The sequence below is a fragment of the Carcharhinus amblyrhynchos genome, chromosome 1, assembly GCF_965287045.1.
Source record: "Carcharhinus amblyrhynchos chromosome 1, sCarAmb.v2.hapA, whole genome shotgun sequence".
Lineage (NCBI taxonomy): Eukaryota > Metazoa > Chordata > Chondrichthyes > Carcharhiniformes > Carcharhinidae > Carcharhinus > Carcharhinus amblyrhynchos.
This window is the reverse complement of record NC_137324.1, coordinates 14,976,406-15,000,477: the sequence shown is the minus strand read 5'-3', so window position 1 is coordinate 15,000,477 and position 24,072 is coordinate 14,976,406. Positions and strand designations below refer to the sequence as shown.

Sequence of the window (24,072 nt, the reverse complement as noted above, 5' to 3'; positions counted from 1 at the left end):
AGCTTGATATGGCTCCTGCTCTGTCCAAGACCGCAAGAAACTACAAAACGTCATGAATGAAGCTCAATCCATCACACAAAACAGCCTCCCATTCATTGATTCTGCCTAAACTTCCTGCTGCCTCGGAAGAGCAGCCAGCATAATCAAGGACCTCATGCAGCCCGGACATACTCTCATTCACCTCCTTCCATCAGGAAGAAGATATAAAAGTCTGGGGTCGTGTACCAACTGATTCAAGAACTTCTTCCCTGCTGCCATCCGACTTTTGAATGGACCTGACTTATGTCAATTAATATTTTTCTCCACCTTAGCTAGAACTGTAACGCCACATTCTGCACCTTCTCCTTTCCTTCTCAGTGTACAGTATGCCTTGTTTGTATAGCACACAAGAAAACAGTACTTTTCATTGTGTACTAATACATATGACAATGATAAATCAAATCAAAAAGATTGAGAGGCAAACTTACTGAGACAGGGGGCTTGGTAGACGCTGAGAGATTGTTTTCCCCTTATGGGAGAGCCTAGGACCAATGGACATCATCTCAGAGTAAGGAGTTGGCCGTTTGAGACAGAGTTGAGGAGGAATTTCTTCTCTATGAGGATAGTGAATCTGTGGAATTCTTTACCACAGAGTGCTGTTGAGGTCGGGTTACATAGAACATAGAACAGTACAGCACAGTACAGGCCCCTCGCCCCTTGATGTTGTGCCGAGCTTTGTCTAAAACCAAGATCAAACTATCCCACTCCTTATGATTCTGGTGTGCTCCATGTGCCTATCCAATAACCTCTTGAAAGTTCCTAAAGTGTCTGACTCCACTATAAAGCAGGCAGCCCATTTCACACCCCAACCACTCCCTCAGTAAAGAACCTACCTTGGACATCCCTCCTATATCTCCCACCATGAACTTTAACAGCTACATTCATCCGAGGAAACAGTCTCTGAACGTCCACTCTATCTATCCCCCTCATCACCTTATAAACCTCTATTAAGTCGCCTCTGATCCTCCTCCACTCTAAAGAGAAAAGCCCCAGCTCCCCCAACCTTTCCTCAAATGACCTACCCTCCAAACCAGGCAGCATCCTGGTAAATCTTCTCTGCACTCTCTCCAATGCTTCCACATCCTTCTTATAGTGAGGTGATCAGAACTGCACACAATATTCCAAATGTGGCCTCACTAAGGTCCTTGTACAGTTGTGGCATAACCCCACGGCTCTTAAACTCAAACCCCCTGTTAATAAACGCTAACACACTATGCGCCTTCTTCACGGCTCTATCCACTTGAGTGGCAACCTTCAGAGATCTGTGGATATGAACCCCAAGATTTCTCTGTTCCTCCACATTCTTCAGAACCCTGCCACTGGCCCTGTAATCCGCATTCAAATTTGTCCTACCAAAATGATTCACCTCGCACTTAACAGGGTTAAACTCTATCTGCCATTTTTCGGCCCAGCTCTGCATCCTATTAAATATATTCAAGTTATTAAGTATATTCAAGGCTGAGATAGACAGATTTTTAATCAGTAAGGGAATCAAGGCTTATGGGGATAAAGCGGAAAAGTGGAGTTGAGGATTATGATTGCAGATCAGTCATGATCTCATTGAATAGAGTAGCAGAGTTGATGGGCTGAAAGACTTAAGTCAGGCTCTTATTTATTGACTACAGTTCAGCCTTCAACACCACTATTCCCACAAAACTCACCTCCAAACTCCGTGGCCTGGGCCTCGGCACCTCCCTGTGCGCCTGCATCCTGAACTTCCTAACTCACAGACTACAATTAGTAAGGATAGGCAACAACACCTCCTCCATGATTATCCTCAACACTGGTGCCCCACAAAGCTGCGTTCCCAGTCCCTACTATACTCCTTATACATCTATGACTGATGACTGTGTGGCCAAATTCCCCTCCCCTCCAATTCAATTTTCAAGTTTGCTGACATTGGATCTCAAGCAATGATGAGACAGAGTACAGGAATGAGATAGAGAATCTGGTGAACTGGTGCGGCAACAATAATTTCTCCAGTAATGTTAACAAAATGAAGAAGAATGTCACCAACCTCAGGTAGTGTCTACATCAATGGGGATGAAGTAGGTCAAGAGCTTCAAGTTTTTAGTTGTAGAGATCACCAACAACCAAAGCACCTGGAGGAAACATGCACACACGGGGAGAAAGTGCAAACTCCACACAGACAGTAACCCAAGGTCAGAATTGAACCCAGGTCCTCGGCGCTGTGAGGCAGTGGTGCTAACCACTGTGCCACCATGTAGACTGCTTGGCTTCAAGCTGCTTGATTCCAGAACAGTGATGCTAGCCTTGAACCAGTTAGCATCTTCTGGTCCTGCTTTGCGTATGTTGAGTGTAGTATTATATATTGTATACTGTCTTTGAGCATGTTCTGTTTCACTTCTGCACTGTGTGTGTGAATGCCAGAGAGGGCCTATTCAAGTGAGCTGAAAAACATTTGGTTTTTATCTAGATGCGCAGTATTACTGATGTTGATACAAGGACAGCATTGGTTTTGAAAAATAATGCTTCAAGGACTACATCCTCACCCTCATGTCCAGCAAGAATGATGTGTCACAGTCAGCACTATGATAGTTGTATGTGTTCAGAATGCCATTCAGAGAATGACATCTGGTGATGATCCCATGCAGCTGTTGTGAATGCTCTCATTTTGGATACCTTGTGGATGGTTTGTTCTGAAGGAGTGTTAGTTACATAAAGATCACAGTAACAGTAAAAAGCTCAAGTAATTCCCATCCATGCACATTAATCTTTACCAAACTTTGATGTCTGAAGCAGGAGGACCATGAAGTTTGTGGCTCAAAATCTGGACAGAAAACTGGTCTGTGCAACTGGAGAGTGAGACGCCAGTTTTCTGACTCAGCCTGACACTTGGACAAATTCTGGTAAGGTCTTCAACAGTATTTTCCAAACCTAACCTGTCACTGAATCTGGTGCAGGTAGGCAAATAGCCTGTTAAAACCTATCCCACCATTTAACAAGATCATGACAGATCGTCAACCTCAGGGCTGGAGGGATGTTTTTTGTTTTGTTATTTTTCGTTCATTTAAACACAGTGTAGGTCTTCTCCCAGGCTGCCCCTGCACCTTGCAGCCTCCTAGCTTGTTACAGAGTCACCTGGCTCAACAACTGCGACTCTACCCACCCCTTCCCCCCACCCCCACACTGAAAAGCCAACCTGCAGGCGGATATGTTTAAAGGTTGGAAGATCCCCTCTCTCTCTGAACCTGACCCAGGGATGAAAATTTAGTCCTTACAATCCAAAGATCTATGATACTCAGTCTTAAATAAATTAATCGACTTAGCATCCAAAACTATGTTCTGCTGGAGGTTACCAAAGATTCATAACACAAGTGAGCAGAATTCTTCTCATCTCAGTCCAAGACGGCTGTCCGCTTATACTCAGACCATGGCCCTAATTCTACACTGCTGAGCCAGGGCATCAGCTTCTTATCCCGTCAAGCCATCTCAGAATCTGAAGTTTCAATGAGATATCCTTTCACTCCTCTAAATTCAAGGGAGTACTGACTCATTCTGTTCAAATCTCTCCAATTGGTGCATCTCAGGAATCAATCTGGTGAACCTTGGTCGCATCCCTTTCAAGGTAAATTCATCCTTCCTTATGTTCAGAGTTCCAAACTGTACACACCACTCCAGATTATACACCCTTGTTCTGGAATTCCCAAAGAGAGCTATTAGTTCTCTTTATTATATTTATTAGACCGTGTCACAAACTTTCATTTGATTTGATTTATTATTGCCACATATATTGGTATACAGTGAAAAATTTTGTTTCTTGTGTGCTATACAGACAAAGCAACCTTCTAAACTCAGTACATTATAGATTAGATTTTTTAACTGCTTGAGCAAAGATATGAGTCTCATGTGTCCCCTAATATTTTAATGCAATATTTGGAGTTTTGACAATGGTCCATAGCTTCCACGCTGTTGCAATCAGCGTCAGATTGCCACTTGTGCCCAATTATATACCTTAATTTTCTTCTGACCTTGTCTTGTCCAACTTTGCAACTCAGGTTGAACAAGATCCAGGCAACACAGTTTTCATCAATCACAGTCCCATCAATCTTACCTACAAAGCTACCAGACCATGTAATCTTGAGACCGAAAGCTTTTGATGCAATAATAAACATGTCCAGGTCATGGTTTCGCTGAAACAGAATGAATAAAATTTTATTTTTTAAATGTTTCCAGATAGCTAACAATTAAAAATCAAGGGATTAATTGCTGAAGATTGCAAGACAAGAATATGTAACACATTGAACCTTTGAAACCTAAATTGCACAAAGAAACAAGATAATAAAGAGAATCAGACATCATAAAATGCCTAAGCTATGAATGTAGAACTACTCAAGATTAATAACCAAAGACCAGAAAAACAAACAAAGCAGCTAAAATATGAATACAAAAGCCCATTCAGACCACGCAAGTCTTCATTTGAAGCTTGCTTCCATCTCCTCTAACACATAAGTGTCCAATGCTGCTGGATCTCTGGACAGGATTATCAGCTGAATGGCTGCAAGCGCCTAATGTAATATATCCTCTGGATTTGCTTCTAATAAAGACACTGAACTGGATTGAAGCCCTACTTAAAGTCAGTCACCAGAGATACTTACTGCCTGAGGGGTGACAACAAAGTTGATGGCAGTGTAGTAACGATCATCCTCTTGAGAGAGGCTGAAGATAAACTGGTAATCAATTATTAGAGTATCTGTGAAAGGCAAAAAAAAATGATTGAAATGTTGGACTACACCAGTAAGGCACAGAAATATCCATTATTAAGTCTCATCACGTTTCTGATTGAAGTTCCAAAGTAGTTTTCACACAGTTACTTTAAATTGAAGTTACTTGTCATCCTTAGTGGTCTCCGTGCTGAGTATAAGAATGACACATATCCTGAAGATACCTACACTTCCTGCTCTTCCCATGGGCCACCCACTTACTATCTTGAACTCTCCCTGCCTGTGGGGTAACCACACCCTGGAATGTAGTCTCAGCTTTCCTAATGCTTTTCAGGGACTCCAGTTGCTTCTCGGAAACTCCGAGATTGAGCAGCTGGAGATACATATAAAACAGTCCTGTAGTATCCACAAGTATAGAACAGCACGGTGGCACAGTAGTTAGCTCTGTTGCCTGACAGCATCAGGGACACGGGTTCAATTTCAGCCTTGGGTGACTGTCTGTGTAGAGTTTGCACGTTCCCTTTGTGTCTGTAGGGGTTTCTCTGGCTGCTCCGGTTTCCTCCCACACTCCAAAGATGTGTGGGATAGTTTGATTGCCTATGGTAAATTGCCCCTTAGTATCAGGGGACTAGCTAGGGTAAATATGTGAGGTTATGTGGATAGGGCCTGGGTGGTTGATGTAGACTCGATGGGCCAATTGGCTTCCTTCTGCACTGCAGGGATTTGATGATAACCATTCAGTAGAAGCTCAAAATGGGCTCAAAATGATAACTCTCTGCACAAATTCTGTCAGACCTGCTGAGTTTATCCAGCATTTTCTATAATTAAGTCGTAAATTTGGTGTGTGAAGGAATTCAGTACAGTGAGGGAGGAGGTGCTGTTCTATTTTTTTCAAGGCAAGCTGCTAACCAAGAGGGGGAGTGAGAGACAGTGAAACCTGACAGTTAAGGTCAGGAGGCATAAATCAGTTGAGTGGCTAGGTGATTGGCAAGTTTTACAATTTCCTTTTTTTAAAACTGGGGCAGTGGTATAAGCTAGGACTGGGGAGATAATAGCACTATATTAAATATCTAGCTCAACTTGTTAAATTGCTTAGTATAAGCACAAATAGTTGTGAATGATATTTCAAAGCTTAAATACTTAGTTAAATAAAATATAACAGTGATGAGATCCTAGGTGATGTGTAGTAGCTGCAGCGTGTAGAAGTCGATGGACACCAACATGATCCCAGCAATAACATCTGGAAGGGGGAAGTATCTGCTGCTTGCTTCAAATTAGGTTTGATGAACTCGAGTCCAAATTTTGGACACTGCACCATATCAGAGTGGGGGAAGGTTACTTGGACACTTGGTTCCAGGAGGCAATCACATCCCTGAGGTTAACTACTTCAGATTTGCTCCATGGTTCAGGACAGGAGGGTGTGAATTCAAGAAGGAAAGATATGGGAATCCAGAGGGTAGCACTGTAGGACTTTCAGTCCTTGCACTTGTCCATCTGTTATGGAAGTTCATATAGCCTGCCTAAACAAGACTGAGCAAATATAGAAATACAGAAATTGGAAGCAGGAGTAGGCCATTTGACACTTTGAGCCTGCTCCACCTTCATTTTGATCATGGCTGATCATCAAATTCAATATCCTGATCTCCCCTGCCACCCATGTCCTTTGATCCCTGTAGGCTATATCTAATGACAACTTCTGTGCTTGTTGCTGACCTGTCTGACAAGACATCCTTTTATTGTTGCTTAAATTATTTAATGGGTTTTTATTTTTATTTTTATTTTATTTTTAATTTGGGCCTATGCAGTCTCTGGGAGTTTATGACCCTTTTTGAATTCTTGAGGGAAGATTGATTGGCAGGTCAGGTGGGACAGATTTTTCTTCCCAGGAGTTTTTTTACTTTCAGTTTTGGTTGCTGGCTAGTTAGAAGCTGTTGGACTCCAGACTTCTGTGTCTCTTCCTGGTATTTGAAATTCTGCTGGCTAATTTGGAAGCTTTCTTACTTCTCTAGAGTGAAAATTTTGCTGTGAGGGGTTTGCTAGCTGGACGCCAGCAGTGGCTCTATCTTTACCTCTAGATGGGCTAGAAGTTACAGGACTGAGAAATCAGTTTCAATTCTCTATCCAAAGGACTAATTCACTGCAAATGTCGCACAGCTAGAAAATCCAACACCATGTGAGTATTCTTATTTTCTGTGCTACACCTGGGACCCATGGATGTTTGGAACAGTGTTTGTTTGTCTGGAACAGTGCACTTAGTTTTAATATTTATACAATATCATGGTTTCTTTTTCTTGTTTGTAATTGGTAAAAGTTATTGCTAATTTTCTTTCTATCTATTAACTGTATTCTTGAATAAGCTTTGTTTGATAAAAGCTCCCCAGTGGGTCATTTGAATCATATCTGAAGTGAAACATCTTGTGCTACCCATGCCAAATTCAAAGTTCAACACTTATGGTCAAGGCTGACTTCATAAAATATCTTGGAGTTTCTGACCTGGATTATAAGAGATGAAAAGCCTGACTATTTCAAAGTAACAAGTATCTTAAATTGTGATAAGAAATGAATTCAACAATATTCTCCTGCCCTTTTTATATCTTAGTTTATGAAGGGTTCTTTTTAAATTACTCTCCAAACACACAATTTGATTACGTTAGCTTGCTCATTAATTGAAAATGTCATTGTCACAGTGGATCTGAAATGAATAGGAATTTTATAGCAGTTATAAACATCCACCAGAAGCAGTGTGCACATAAAATGCGCTGGATGTAACTTACAGCTGACATTTGTCACCTTTGATTCCTTTTGTTGTACAGAAACATTTTCCTGTCTTGGTATTGCAGATGGTTGCGTGTCCATTGCACTTGCAGGCTTGAGGAAGTAGTAAACAGAATCAAAAAAATGCAGCAAGTGAAAAATTATAAAAACAAGCATTTATCTTTGCTCACTACACATGAAGAGAACAGGCTAATTTATGTGGGTCCTTTTATTACCATGCAATCTGCACCAAAATAGACCTTAACCTCAACTTTGGAAAATAATCCATTACTGCATCAGTATAGCACTTCTATTTCCCATGCCAGCTTTATAGCCAGCTTTGTAATGCACAGAGAATTGTAGGCCATTTCGTACTGTTGCCAAGTTGGAGATTGACCCAATTCAACTCATCAAACAGGCAGATCTTTACCAGCTAGAACTGGATTCAAATTGTGAACAGAGATGAAAGGACAGTCAGCTAACACACCCGATCACACATGGTTATTTATTAGTCAGCGAGAATAGGTCTTTGTCTAACAGAGAAGGCCCTCCAGTTTCAGGAATTCAACTGAATGGCCATGGGTTATTTCTATTCAATCATGGCATGTTGCCAGAGAAAGGACTGATGTTTGTGAAGGCCCATTGTCTTCATATATCATCAATCAACATTCAAAGATCACCAATGGAAGCATATCATCCAACTACACAAGATTCCCTACTTTAAATAAAATCACATTGCATAATAAGAATAAAAACTTCATTTCAAACAGCAACTTGGAACTTACTTAAAACCATTGTACCAATATCTAAAAAACATCTTTTTCTTTCAATTAAAGTCTGAGACTTTGTCTAATTTAGTTCTTTTGTGAGCCTTGATGACAGATAGGCAATAACACTTCAGCATTGAGCAGAATAACAGAGAACAATACTTTTTATGCAAGAATCAGATTCCCTGCTGGTAATTCAACAGAAATATTTCAGCATTCTAATCAGTAGCCTAATGGTATTGTCACTAGACTAAAGAGACCCAGGATAATGCTCTAGGTACCTGGGTTTGAATTCCACAATGGCAGATGGTGAAATTTGAATTTAATAAAAATCTGGAATTAGAAGTCTACTGATGACCACAAAATTGTTGATTGTTGTAAAAACCCACCTGGTTCACTAATGCCCTTTAGGGAAGGAAATCTGCCATTGTTATCTGGTCTGGTCTACATGTAACACCACACCCTCAGCAATGTGGTTGACTTTTAACTGCTCTCTGAAATGTTCTTACAAGCCACTTAGTTGGGGGCAATTAGGGATGGGCAAAAAACCTGCCTGGCCAGCAATACCAATGTCCCATGAATATTAAAAAAATAAAAAAGTTGTAAATAAAACTCTTTTGTACAACTGCAACATCTGACTTGCAACAAGTTTAGTTATCATGGTGTTCCGAGATGGGTCCTTCTATCTTAAACTCTAGGAATGGGATTTGGTTCTTAGACAGACTGCAGGTATTCTGTGCTTAACACCTGTTTATTAGTACAGAACAGGCACATTGCCCCCAAGCATGATTCCAACCTCTCTCTTTCTTGATGAACACATGACTAACCAGTGTCAGTGAAATATCATTACCTACACCATACACTGGCATATCCCATTTGTTAATCCTTCATACTACATTGAGACCATTGCAAATGAAAGGTATATACTTCATCCTCTGCCAAAGATGCAACAAACTGCTCAGATCAAAAAAATTCGAATTATGTACAATTAATTATTTCTTATTGCCTCAAGATTTGTGTAGAACGTTCTTGAGTCATAAAGGAATCAGCTTTGATTCTTTGAATCTTCTTGTCCATTGTCATTGCGAAGCTTCATAGATGAAGAATGGCCATTTTCATTTCACCTACAAGATGCCACAAGGCCACTGTGCCCCAAGAGTCAAAAGCTTAGGAATGAAGGAAAATTTGCAAAATTAGAAGCTTATCAATAAACTAACACTTACATTGGCAACTCCCTTCATTTTTAGGATCTCCATAATAACCAGAGATGCAAGTTTCACGGTGGTTTCCAGTTGTTAGATCTTCACATTTCTCACAGTTGCTTTCATTAACACATTTGCTATGGCCATTACACTGGCAAGCTAAGAGAAACCAAAAACAAACATGTTTTCATCCAATGTGAGATATAAAATGGCAAGCAGCAAGTAATACGTAATTTTCTCTCTCCAAACATTGTGTTTGGACTAAATATACGAGAATAGACAGTTTCTATTTGTCTGCGATAGGCCTTTTACTATCCTGAGCAATGGATAAAGAACCAGTTGTATTTTGTTTCTGCTGGCACATACTGACACTCAGAATGGGTAAAAGGGGACATTTATTGTGGGGATTTTCACTGGCCCAGATAAGATCCTGCTATACACTGACCCTTTCCGGTATTGCTGGGGTCAGTACACCACCCACATCCTGGCAGCTCCAAACACTGATTGCAGGTTCGATAACCAGAACAGGTTTCAGCTACAATAACAGGAAAGACATACATCATAAGCACATTCTGTCCCCAACTTGATCTATGATTCCATGCAAAAATATATTTACACATTATTTGTATACAATAGGGCAGGGCTAGACTGTGAAGAAAGAGAGCAACTAGAAAAAAAAGTCCAAAAGGATTATACAACAAATTATGACAAGAATTGACATTGAGCCAAATGAGAAAGTATATGGTCAGAGTGAGGTTTTAATGGAGGTGATTAAAGTTTGTCAACTGCTTTTAGGGGAAGATTCTTTAAACACAACACGTGGACTATTTAGTTGTTCCTGCTAATGGGCGAGATTCTCTGGCCTCCCCACGGCATGCAGCTAACCCGCCGTTGGCCAGCAGTGGGACCTTTTGGTCCCACTACTATCAATGGAATTTCCCACTGATTTCATCCCATGCTGTTGAGAAACCTGTGGTGGGTGTGTGCTATTGGTGGGACAAGAAGATCTCACCAGTGTGATGAGCGAGAAGATCTTGCCCAACATCTATTTCACTAGCTCAGCATCTGAATTCTTTTCTTTACACACTTGTGAACTATGTTCACAATGCTATATAAATGCAAGCTGGTGTTTCAAACTTAGCTACAGTTGGTTCCTTCATCCAGGTAATTAATATAGATCATAAATAGCTGAGGTCCCAGCTCCAGCTATTTATGATCTATGTTAATGACTTGGATGAAGGAACCGACTGTAGTTAAATTTGCAGATGATATAAAGAAAGGGAGATGTAAGGAGGATACAAGGAGTATGCAAAGGGATATATATAAAGTGGGCAGAAATTTATTGATCAATTGAATGTTATTAATTAAGCAAATTAATTAATGGGCTGCATGGACAAGTTGGGCTGAAGGGCCTGTTTCCATGTAAACCTCTATGACTCTAAATTCAAATTTAACCAGCTGCTGTGGATATTAGCCTGAACCTCTGGAATTACCACTGAGTAACTTCTCTGCTAATGTTAAGGGTTCCTAACTGGATTGTAATACTATAGGTCACACCTATTAATGTGAATGATTATTTATTGTCCTTTGGCTGGAATTTTCTAGCCATTCACACTCCGCCGCTACTGCAAGGAAGGACAGAAAATTTGGCACTCAGCTGGAAAATTCCGGCCAGAAAGTTCTTGCTTTATTGCATAATATGAATTCCAATTTTGTCTTGCTAACAGCTGCATTCATTTTTCCAAATAACTACAGCTATTCCACCTCCCCATTTTCCTTCTCTATCTTTTTGAACTGTTTTGTATCCTGTAACATCTGATTCCTAGTTCTCATTTTTAAAAGCAAGTTTCGTCAGCTCTGAGGAAGGATCATCTAGACTTGAAACATTGGCTCTTTTCTCTCCCCAGAGGTGCTGTCAAACCTGCTAAGATTTTCCAATATTTTTGTCTCATTTTTAAAACGTCATGCTTATTTGGGGTTCATCATATTTAGCATATTTGGGTTCATCACAATGCATGATTACCACCAGCTCCCTTGTTTTATTATGGACAATATGTTGTGCAGATGTTTTAATTAATTTTTAATAGGATTTCCTCTCATTTCAAGTTTAACAATCTTTTTAAATTCCTAAATGATAACTCTTTTTATTGCCTTAACTTGCTTTTATTCGTTCCTATGTCCGTTCCCTATTTTGCTTATATGCAGGCCACTTACATTTTTTGTAGCTGCCAAGCATCCCATCTTCCATTTGAACCTCTTTCTTCATGAGAAGAAAGGAAAAAAATTAGGGTGGGATGGTGAGGGGCAATGAGGTGTGTAAGAGAGAAAAAAAATGCACAATTTCACAATCGTTTGGTTTTACTATTTAGTATGGAACAAATACTTCAAACTTTTTAGTGTATATAAACTACATGAAAACAAAACATATGGAAATAAAATTCTGTAATATGTCAAAAGGCAAATATGTCTCGTGAGAACTTTAATGAAGATTTAAAACTCCATCTAGAAGAGCAATGAGCATCAAGTTCACCACAATTAAGAATCATTGAACTCAAAGTATATGTGGAAAGAACCACAAATTATAACAAGACAGAAAGAGATTAATTTATACTCACGTTGACAGCCAGTTTTGGTGTACCAATGGCCAAATGGAAAGGAAGGCACATATGCATTTGCATCCACACACTGCTTTATGTTGCTGCGCCACATGCACTCAGAATTGCCGCCGGTACACTCACTGCACGTAATCCTCAGCACACAGTGAGTGACACTGCTTTGCACTGTGGTTCGCTATGAATTAAAGAGATAACACTAATTTCAGGGACATTTTAATTTCCTGGAAATCTCAGCAGGTGAGAAAATACAGCCAACGTTTTGAATCTGAATCTTTCCACAGATGCTGTCAGGCCTGCTGAGATTTTCCAGCATGTGCTGCTTTTGTTTCAGATTCCAGCATCCATAGTATTTTGCTTCAGTTTTCTGCCCACTTTTCACTTTGACGCATTGTCGTCCAACAGAACGATGGTCAGAATACACTTCAATTCCAATTTCTAAAAACTCTTGGTGGCAACATGGGCTGAAAAATTTTATTTTCTCCAACCTTTGCAAATTTCCTTTTCCTTCTCCACCACCATAGCCACCAACCCCATCCCCCCACTGCCAGCCAACCAGCCCTGCACTCCCTCAAATCAGTGTCTGCCACATTCACCACATTATGTGGAAAGAACTACTTTGTCTTTAAGAAATGTATTTTAATTATGTTTCTCTGGAGTTTTTTCAGCAGGCTTGGTCTTTTTTGTATTGTTGCCATAATGTCTGAGTTGATTTCCTCTGATTGTTATGAAAGCAACATAATGAGCATCTTGCTTATCTTTAATCTGGACTAATACAGTGTCCTTGGAGCTTTATGACCCTTTTGGAATTGTTGGGTGGAGCATGATTGACAGGTCAGGTACTGGCTTTGGACATTTTTTTCGAACAGAAAAATACAAGGTTTCAGTTTCATTTTGGTCAGAAGTTGTTTGGACTGCAGACTGGAAGCAGTTTTTTTTTGGCCCTCTCTCCTTGGAGTGAAAATTCTGCTGTCTGTGGCTGCTAGCTATAAGCTAAGCAGTGTCTCTATCTCTATTTCGGGGTGTGATAAAAGCTCCAGGACTGGGAAAGCCCCAGAATTTTAATTCAACATCCAAAGGATGAATCCATAGCAAGTGATAAAAAGCTGCAAAATCCAGCATCACATAGTTGCATACTTGCTTTCTGTACTAAACCTTGAGATGTATGTTTGTGCAGGTTGTTTGATTTTGGAACAGTATATTTAGCTGTAAGGTTTGTACAATATTATTGGTTGTTCTTTTGTAATTGGTAAAAGTTATGCTGATTTTCTTATTGAATGTTAACTGTTTTCCTAAATAAACTTTATTTGATATAAGTTTCCTAATGACTCACTTGAATCAGACTTGGAGTGAAACATCTTGTGCTCATCCGGGCCAAATTCAACGTGCAAAACTTATGGTCTACGCTAATTTTGTAAAACAACTTGGAGTTTCTGGCTTGGATCATAACATAGAAATGAAAACAAACAGAAATGCCCAAAGCTAAGAACCAGACTGGCCCAGTGATATTATCACTAGACTATCAATCCAGAAACTCAGCTAACGTTCTGGGTCCTGGGTTTGAATCACACCATGGCAGATGGTGGAATTTGAATCAATAAAAAAAATCTGGAATTTAGAATCTGCTGATGACCATGAAACATAAGAACATAAGAACATAAGAAATAGGAGCAGGAGTAGGCCATCTAGCCCTTCGAGCCTGCCCCGCCATTCAATAAGATCATGGCTGATCTGTCGTGGCTCAGTTCCACATTCCCGCCCTCTCCCCATAACCCTTAATCCCCTCTCTTATCAAAAACCCATCAACCCGCGTCTTAAAAATATTTAGCGAGGTAGCCTCCACCACTTCAACGGGCAGAGAATTCCAGAGATTCACCACCCTTTGAGTGAAGAAGTTCCTCCTCAACTCCGTTCTAAACCGCCCCCCCCTTTATCTTGAGGATGTGCCCCCTAGTCCTACTATCCTTTCTGAGCGGGAAGAGTCTCTCCACCTCTATCCTATCCATCCCATTCATCATCTTATACGTCTCAATGAGATCTCAATGAAACCATTGTTGATTGTCAGAAAAACCCATCTCGTTCACCAATGGCCTTTAGGAAAGGAAATCTGCCATCCTTACCTGGTCTGGCCTACATATGACTTCAGAGCCACAGCACAGGACTAGAGGGCACAGCCTCAAGATAAGGGGGGGGGCAGTTTAGAACGGAGTTGAGGAGGAACTTCTTCACTCAAAGGGTGGTGAATCTCTGGAATTCTCTGCCCGTTGAAGTGGTGGAGGCTACCTCGCTAAATATATTTAAGACACGGGTAGATAGGTTTTTGGTAGGCAAGGGGATTAAGGGTTATGGGGAGAAAGCGGGAAAGTGGAACTGAGCCACTTCAGATCAGCCATGATCTTATTGAATGGCGGGGCAGGCTCGAGGGGCTGGATGGCCTACTCCTGCTCCTATTTCTTATGTTCTTATGCACTGTGGTTGACTTTTATCTGCCCCTGGGCAACGAGGGATGGGCAATAAATGCTGGCCAGCCAGGGGTGCCCATGTCCCATGAATGAAAAAAAAGAAAATGTTAATTCACAAAATCTGAAAACCATGCCTCGATGATTAGTTTGTTTTAAAACTTAAGAGCTGACTTTTGCCACCGTTCACACCAATGGGATTTTCCCATCTTGAAGTTTCTGGGTTACAGCTGTCATAACATAATTGAATTTCATGTTTAGTCAGTCCCAAGATCAGCCTTGTTGCCTTGATCGCTGGCCAGCCCGCAATTCCACATCGCTGCCCCTCCAATCCCCCCATGCCCTGTCCGGGTTAGCCCCACCAGCTGCCCTCTCTTTGTGATCACCGAGTACAGAGTGCAGCCTCCTCCACCAACACCACCCCCCACCCCACCCTCCCCGTTCCCCCAGTAGGCCCCCGGGCCTCACTCCTTTGTATTGCCCAATGCCTACTGGGTAGCATCAAGGTGCCCCTTGGACATTGTCACTTTGCCCTTTGGGCAGTACCAGGCACCTAGGTTGACACTGCCAAGTCCCCCCCACCCCCCCACCCTGGGTCCCTGGCACTGCCCAAAAGGCAAAGTGACAATTGGTGGTGACAGAGGGAGGGAGGCCAGCAATTGGGGCTGGCCATTGGGGTGGGATGGGGTTAGCCTGCCAGGGGGTCGGGGCTGTGGAGGGGAATGGGCATTGGTTGGGGCCAGCAGGCAAGTGAGGAGCTGGTAAACCATGCTGGAGTGACCCATCTTGTCAGGGGCTATCAGGGGTGTGGGGGAGGAAGAGGGTCACAACGACTCTGGCGAGCACGGAGATTTCAGTCCCCAGCCTGCTAAATTGTGATTAGAATAATTTATTCAGCTCTGCAATGATTTGTGGTGTGAAGCTGATGGAACTCCAGCGCGCGGGGACTTGTGGAAGCCACAGCACTCGGAGGGAAGCCTGCTAAACGACCTCCACTTGAGTTTCCTGACCCGCTGTGCTGCTAAAGCAGCGCAGTGAGCTGGGAGAATCCGCCCAGGATCTTTGAAAAGGATGCACCATCCATGTCTAAATAGGAAGGATAATATTAAATTGAAAGAAACACTGTACAAATCAGCAAACTTTAGTCATAGGATTAGACAGGTTTTAAGAATCAGCAAAGAATGACAAACAAGATAACGCAGGGATTTTCTGGGCCAGCTAGTTCCAATTGTGAATCACGATGATCCGAAGAATTGGGAATCGGAGCAAAAGCAGCTTTGGCACCTGGCACCCGCTGTGACCTTCCCAGGCCGTCCTGCCAGCCCTGATTGGATTCCTGCCCATGGAGGGCATATTTGATACACCTGATGCAGAATAAAGGCTCACATTTAAATACTGTTAGAGGGCTTGCAGCACGAGTCAAATAGTCTTTGCTATTCACCAGCCTCCCCAGTGGGATCAGCACTGGGTGGGCTTTCGTAGAGGCCCTCACAAGTGAGAATCTGGCAAGTTGGACCCAGAGAGTCAAAGAAGCACCACCAATTCCTCAGCAATGAGAGGCATTCACCACCACATCACACAGGCATGAGATTTATCCGACCCAACCCCTCTTAGCACCCGCCCACTTCCCCTTCAGACACCACCCTTCTCCCCAGATCCCCCTCTTAGGCCCCCTTCCCCACAGGACCCCACTTGGTTTCTCTTCAGGCCACACATCTTGGCAGTGCCTAGAACACACTGCCCTCTGGCATTTAGGCACTGACACCCTGGCCTGAAGCCTTAGGCCCTGAGGGAACTCAATGAGGTAGGTCCAGTGGCTATTTGTTCCTCTGCTGCTGCCAAGCTGCAGAGAACAGGTCTCTCAAGGGTCTAGGAGATTGGTTGGGCATGGGCTGGGGGCAAAGGCTGGCAGTTGACCTCACTACAGTTCGCAGAATGGGGGTGGCATGGCTGTCCTGCCCCTTCTAACCCTGGCAGACCTGAAGATCAACACTTTCATGGTGATTTCAGGCAGCCCTGTGATCAATATCTGCATTCCTGCCTGTCAGTCTGAAATGGCCAGGTGCCTTAATCTCCATGCACCCTAGTCATCTGACAGGGTCTTAAACCACTCAGCACTCCATTCCACAGCAAAAATTTTCCTTTCTCTGGTCCATAAGTTCCAGGTAATAGCAGAACCCTTTGAAGTCCTCTGACAGAAAGGAGATGTCAATTTTACCTGGGGAAGGGGGTTCCAGTCTGCCCAGCCGTGCACTAAGCCCCAATATAGGCACACAACTTTGTTTGAAGTTGCTGAAGCTGAAATCATTTAAACCCTAACCATTGCACTTGAAACCTTTGATCTGTAACAAGTTCAACGTGTAATGCATTTTGGAAGGTCTAATACAGATAGGAAATATGTAGTAAATGGCAGAACCTTAAGAATATTGATAGGCAGAGGGGTCTGGGTGTACAGGTACACAGGTCGCTGAAAGTGGCAATGCAGGTGGAGAAGGTAGTCAAGAAGACATATGGCATGTTTGCCTTCATCGGCCGGGCATTGAGTTTAAAAATTGGCAAACTATTTTGCAGCTTTATATCAGTTAGGCCATACATGGAATATAATGTTCAATTCTGGTCACCACACTACCAGAAGATGTGGAGGTTTTGAAGAGGGTACAGAAAAGATTTACCAGGATGTTGCCTGGTATGGAGGGCATTAGCTATGAGAGGTTGGAGAAACTTGGTTTGTTCTCACTGGAACTATAGAGGTTGAGGGGCTACCTGATGGAAGTCTACAAGATTATGAGGGGCATGGACAAAATGGATAGTCAGAAGCTTTTTCTCAGGGTGGAAAAGTCAATTATTCTTGGAGGCACAGTTTTAAGGTGCAAGGGGCAAGGTTTAAAGGAGACGCATGAGCCAAGTTTTTCATGCAGAGGATGGTGGGTGCCTGGAACTCTCTGCTGGGGGCAGTAGTGGAAGCGGATATGAAAGTCACTTTTAAGGGGCATCTGGACACTTACATGAATAGGATGGGAATGGAGGGACATATGGTCTCCGGAAAGGTAGTAATTCAGTCGGGCAGCATGGTTGGTGCAGGCTTGGAGGCTGAAGGGCCAGTTCCTGTGCTGTAATTTTCTTTGTTCTTTGTGTAGTGCCTTGTAAAAGGTCCATCTGTCAATTCAGTGGATTTCTATCATCCTCCAGCCACCAGTGTTTATTTTGACTTTGCTTCATGGTTGATTGCACCTTACATACCCCATTGATCCTGACCACAATGTAGACAGAGTCCAATCCTGATGGACAGCCTATGATTTCCCTTAGATAAGGAGACCAAAACTATTCACAGTATTCCAGACGTGGTCAAAGAAGTGCTTTATATAGTTTTAGCAAGACTTGCCTATTTTTATATTCCATTCCCTTTGAAATAAAGGCTAACATTCTATTTACGTTACTTATCAGCTGCTGAATTTGCATGCTTTTTGTGACTTACTCATGAGGGCTGCTAAATCCTTCTGAAGCTTTCTGAATTTAAATCATATTCAGCTGCTTTATTCTTCCTACCAAAGTGTATAACTTCACATTTACCTATGTTATACTCCATCTGTGAATTCTTCCCCCACTCACTTAACCTGTCTATATTCCTTCGTAGACCCTTTGGGCCCAATTTTACCATTGCATTGCGCCAGTTTTCGAGCACAAAATGTTGTTAAAGTCGGGCGTGAGGTGAATAGTGCAATCCACACTCGTCTCCGCGCTGATTCGCCCTTTACCAAAGCTAGAAAATGGCTGCAATCCGAACCATCCTCAAAACGGGCGTGACGTCAATTTAAATGCATCTAAATTGACTTCATGAGCTGAATGCCCAAACCTACTAGCATTTCCCCTTTACCATCGCGTTCGCCCATCCAAATTTGGAGGAGGCAGGCCAGATGGTGCTCTGGTGGGGGAGTGGAAGAGGGAGGCCAGATGGTGGTGGTGGTGGTGGTGTGGAAGCGGGGGGGTCCGCTGCCACTCTGTGGGCGATCGGTGGGGGAGAAGAAGGTTGTCCGCTGCCATTCTGTGGACATTCAGTGGGAGGTTAGTGGTGAGCCCACTCTCACTCTGCTGGCGATCAGTGGGGGGAGAAGTGGGGGAGGGGGTTGCAATCAGTCTGGGTAGTGGGGGGCAGTGGATAAGGAAGACAGTTATGTTGTGGGGTGGGGCAATGGCTGTGGGGGCCATCACTCCCGGGCTGCTTTATCTGCTATTTGCAGCCTGGAAGCAATGTAGCAGGGGAGCATTTTTCAAATTTTTTTTACTGCGCATGTGCAGATGAAGATTGTGATCAGAGCTGCAGCATTTCAGATGTGATAAGCCCCACCCATAGCGTGATTCACAACTTTTTTTCACGCTGAGTGCATTCGGGGCGCCTGAGAACAGGTTTACAAGTCGGATCTGAATCACGTCCAGATTCAGTGCTTAGAATCAAAACGATAAAATTGCCTCCTGTGGGTAGGATTTTTTTTCCGTGTTCCCCAAGACTGGAAAATCCCAGCCAAGATCAACAGACCTTTAAATGGAACTGTCCTGTCCACTATGATTCCCAAGATGAGCTGGATAGGAAAATTCTGCCCTTTGTGTCACCCTTACCACTTGCCTTCCCACCTATTTTTGTGCCATTCCCAAAACGGGCAATAGTTCGTTCACTTCCATCATCCAAGTCATTATATATATTGTAAATAATTGTGGCCCCAGCACAAATCCCTGTGGCACTTCACTAGTTGCAGGTTACCATTCTGGAAATTTCTCTCTTACCCCAACTCTCTGTCTTCAGTTAGCCAATCCTCCATCCTTGCAAAAAGACTACCCAAACATTATAGCTCTTATTAAGTATCCTTTTGTGTGGTATCTTACTGAACATTTTTTGGAAATCCAAATATATTAGTTCCTCGTTGGTATAGTGGTTAGTGTCCCCACCTATTACACAGAAGACCGGCGTTCAATTCCTTAACAGGAAGCTATGTAGTTTAAGGGAAGAATGGTGGCACAGTGGTTAGCACTGCTGTCTCACAGCACCAGGGACCCGGGTTCGATTCCAGCCTTGGGTGACTATCTGTGTGGAGTTTGCACTTTCTCCTCCAATGTTCTGGTTTCCCCTCGCAATCCAAAAGATGTGCGGGTTAGGTTGATTATCCCTTAGTGTCAGGGAGATTAGAAGGGTACATACATGGGGTTATGGCATTAAGGCCTGAATGGAATTGTGTTGGTGCAACCTTGATAGGCCGAATGGCCCATTTCTGCACTGTAGGGAGGATTTTTCACTTCCATTACTTCCCCTTTATCTCTCCTTACCACCTCAAAGAATTGTACTAAATTTTTCAGGCAAGATTTTCCCTTCATGAAGCCATACTGATGCTGTTTGATTATATTATGCATTTCTAAATGCTCTGTTACTACATCCTTTATAATGTGCTTTAACTATTAATCTGCATAGCCAAATAAACTGTGCAGCTATTCAAAAAAATGTTCCAGTTTTAAATGTTCAGATAAAGTATATTCAACCTGTGTATAAATTGCTCAATAACACCTGTCACAGGGTTTTTTCCACAATGAAAGAAAATCATTTTTAATCTCAGTCTGCATTCTGAAAAGACATTCATTGAGGTCAGCATGACCCTCAATGCAATTATTTCCATAAACTTAGTTGTTCTCAGGTTTTTATACTGTCATTTTTATCTTTTTTTCAAAAGAAAAGGATGAAGCATTTTACAGGTCTGGTTTTAAACAATGCCTTTTGATTGATGTTAATGATGACAAGAATACATCCTACAAAAGAAGCATCAAATCCTAAGCCTTTATCAGCTGTCAATTCAATTGTCACATTTCCCTATTTGTCCATCGTAATTCCTATAATACAATCCTGTACATATCAAACTAAAAACTGCACTGACAGTGAAATGAAAATTTATGCTGCACACTTTAAATTGTATTTAAAAACTTAATGAAATCAAAGCTCAAACAAGCTAACCAGGCAGAAATCTGATCAGTATATAATTTTCTGCTTCTCACATAACACAAAAAAGTGTTCAAGCACTCAAACTTTGAAACCCATTCCAATCACATTCTGTGCATAAACTCACCTGAGTACAACTCTGTAATTTAACTTTCTTTCAGCCATTAAGAATGCTTTGTGACATTTTCAGCAAATATGTGCTGACATTTGGTAGCAATTGTTTTACAAAATGAGACATTCCCAAAATGCCAGTTAACTGAAATTGTCCATCTTAAAAAAAAGTCAGTTGAAATTGCAAATCCTAAAAAAAAAACAGACTTGGAGTAGAAAAAACTAAAAGTACAACTTGACATTTTTGAGGTTGTAATTAGCAAGTAGCTGAGGAGGAACCTGTGGAACTGTTTGCAGCTTTTGACACAGCTGATCACATTAGCTTCCTCTTCACTATTGTCCAGTCAGAAGGGGCTGCATTCATTTGATTCCGTTCTTATCTATTCAATTTAGTCACAGGTACAATTTTATCTTTTAAATGCATTTAGATAGTTACATGGGTACGATGGATCTAGAGGGATATGGGCCAAATGCGGGCAATTGGGATTAGTTTAGGGGTTTAAAAAAAAAGTGGCATGGACAAGTTGGGCTGAAGGACCCGATTCCATGCTGTAAACCTCTGACTCTAGTCGGACAATGGCTGCCAATGGTTTAGAACGAAGAGCAAAGAACAACACAGCACAGGAAACAGGACCTTGGGCCCAACAAGTCCGCGCCGCCATTTTAACATTTAGTGAGTGCATCATCTACCTTCTTCTACCTATGACTTTTGTCTACACCTCTTGGACTCCACAATAAAGGTGTGCAAATTTAGAGAATTATATGCGCGCCAGATTAAGGGAGGTCTAATTTAGGGACAATTTGTTAACACCAGTCAGCCAATCAGTTTCTCTTCCTATTCTCATTTATTGTGGTGACCACCCCCCAAGGATCTATTCTTGGCTTGCTCCCATTTTTCACTGACACAGTCTCAATGACATCATTTGAAGACGTGTCAATTTCTACACATATGTCAATGACATCCAGTTTTACACCAGCTTCCAATCCCTCATTGTCTCTAACATACACGTGGTTTATCTGACATCCATTAATGAGCGAGTGGAAAATTCCTCCGGTGAAATATCAGGAAGACCAAAGCCATTGTCCTTGCAGCTGCCATAAACTCTGCTCACTCACCACTGATTGCATCCCTCTCTCCTGGCTCCTGTCTGGGAATGAGTGTAGCAGAATGTCTCTGTGCCCCCAACGGGACTGCAAAGTTACTCCTGACCATTGGGACCTGGTGCTATTCTGTCCCCAACCTGAGGACCCACAGTTTCCTGGGTATCCATCTGATCCCTTAGTTCTCTCACCCTTCTCCTCACTCTATTCTTCTGAATCCACCTTTCCTCCTCACTGGAAGTCGTGTCTCTTATTGAGAGCACAATCCTCATCTGCATCCGAGAGTTGACACTACTCACGCTGGCTTTGGGGCAGTATTTTAAATGAGGTTTCAGAAGATCCCTCTGAATGGGAGGAGGGTCATTTTGAAGAGAAAATATCTGGAATTCTACAATTTCCAGTTGAATGAGCATTCCATGCAGCCAATGGTTTCTGAACTGCAAGGCTGAAGTACTATCTCAGCTGCAGTTTAAAACCCAACCAATCAAGCTTGCTCTTAAAAAATGGATTTCCCACCTGATGAGAACCTGACCTTAAAGGTATTTTATTGTCTTTTACTCGCTTATTTTAGTCAGAGTGGTTGTTAATTGCCTCAATGGGCTTTTAAACTGATATCTGAATGAAGTGGGTGGTTTCCAGACTTTTTGATCTGCCTGCGTATGGTCTTACCTGAAATCAACGTGATGGCATTGGGAGTGACATTCAATGTCACCATGCCAGATAATATGCTCCAAGGAGTGGAAAGCACTCCCAACCATGCAGCTCACTGTGTTTCATAATACCCCTGTTTACCATTTTGTGACATGCTATTTGTTAAAGGTAGAGGCAGAGAGATTCTATCCACTTAGAAGGGAAACAAGAACTAGAGGACACAGCCTCAAAGTAAGGGGGTTTAGAGTTGAGGATGAACTTCTTCTCCCAGAGGGTTGTGAATCTCTGGAATTCTCTGTCCATTGAAGCAGTGGAGGCTACCTCGTTAAATATGTTTAGGTCACAGGTAGATAAATTTCTGATCAAAAAGGGTTATGAGGAGCAGGCAGGTAAGTGGAACTAAACCACTATAAGATCAGTCATGATCTTACTGAATGGCGGGGCAGACTCCAGGGGCTGGATGGCCTACTCTTGCTTCTATTTCTTATGTTCTCATGTTCTTTTTCCCAAAGGAAGAAGGTGGAAGAGAGAATGTCCGGTGTGCATGGGGTCCTTAAGTATGCTGGCTGCTTTGCCAAGGCAGTAGGAAGTGTAGACAGAGTCAATGGACGGAGGTAGGTTTTATTGCATTAGTTCTCTTGTCTTTGTACATAAATCACAGGAACTGACATGTATATATGCAATTAGTTTGGAATGCAGGTGATCCTTTAACCTTTGTTTCAAAGGGATTGGCGAGCTGAGTAAAGTTTTATTGCATTGGTATGGACCTTGGTGAGACCACACCAGAACTCCTTTAGCCTCCTTGGCGAAGGAGGTATATATACATGTGCCTCCTTGGCAAAGGAAGTATATATAGTGCCTTGGAATGAGTACAAGAAAGGTTCATAAGGCTGATTACTGGGACGAGGACAGATTATCCTGGGACAGGGATTTGGCCTGTAAGGCTGATACCTCCAGATTTGGAAGATAAATATAAAACTGAAACATAAAATTCCAAAGAGGCTTGATGGGAGAGATTTTGGGAGGATGTTATCCTACCTGGGGATTCTAGAACTGCACTCTAAGAATAAGGAATTGGCTACTTAGGGCTGAGAAGAGTAGAAATTCCTTTGTCAGAGGATTGTGAATCTTTGCAATTCTCTACACTGGCACACTGTGAATGTTCAAGCATTCAGTATTCTTAAGATGAAGATAGATGTGATTTTTATCAATGACTTGGAAGAGGGGGTTGAAGAGTGGGTTAGTAGATTTGCTGATGACACCAAGATTGGTGGAGTAGTGGAGGGCTCCTGCAGGCTGCAAAGAGACATTGATAGGATGCAGAGCTGGGCCGAAAATTGGCAGATGGAGTTTAACCCTGATAAGTACGAGATGATTCATTTTGGTAGGACAAAGTTGAATGCGGATGAGAGGGTCAACGGCAGGGTTCTGAGGAATGTGGAGGAACAGAGAGATCTTGGGGTTCATATCCACAGATCTCTGAAGGTTGCCACTCAAGTGGATAGAGCCGTGAAGAAGGCTTATAGTGTATTAGTGTTTATTAACAGGGGTTTGAGTTTAAGAGCCGTGAGGTTATGCTGCAATTATACCGGACATTGATGAGACAAAATTTGGAATATTGTGTTCAGTTCTGGTCACCTCACTATAAGAAGGATGTGGAAGCATTGGAGAGAGTGCAGAGGAGATTTACCAGGATGCTACCTGTTTTGGTTGG

General features: G+C 42.3%; 1 pseudogene; it reads right to left on the bottom strand.

Annotated features, from left to right (window-relative positions):
* Positions 1-4,668: 4,668 nt before the first annotated feature.
* The window catches only part of LOC145348615 (attractin-like), a 67,117-nt pseudogene continuing 47,713 nt past the window's right edge, over positions 4,669-24,072 (bottom strand).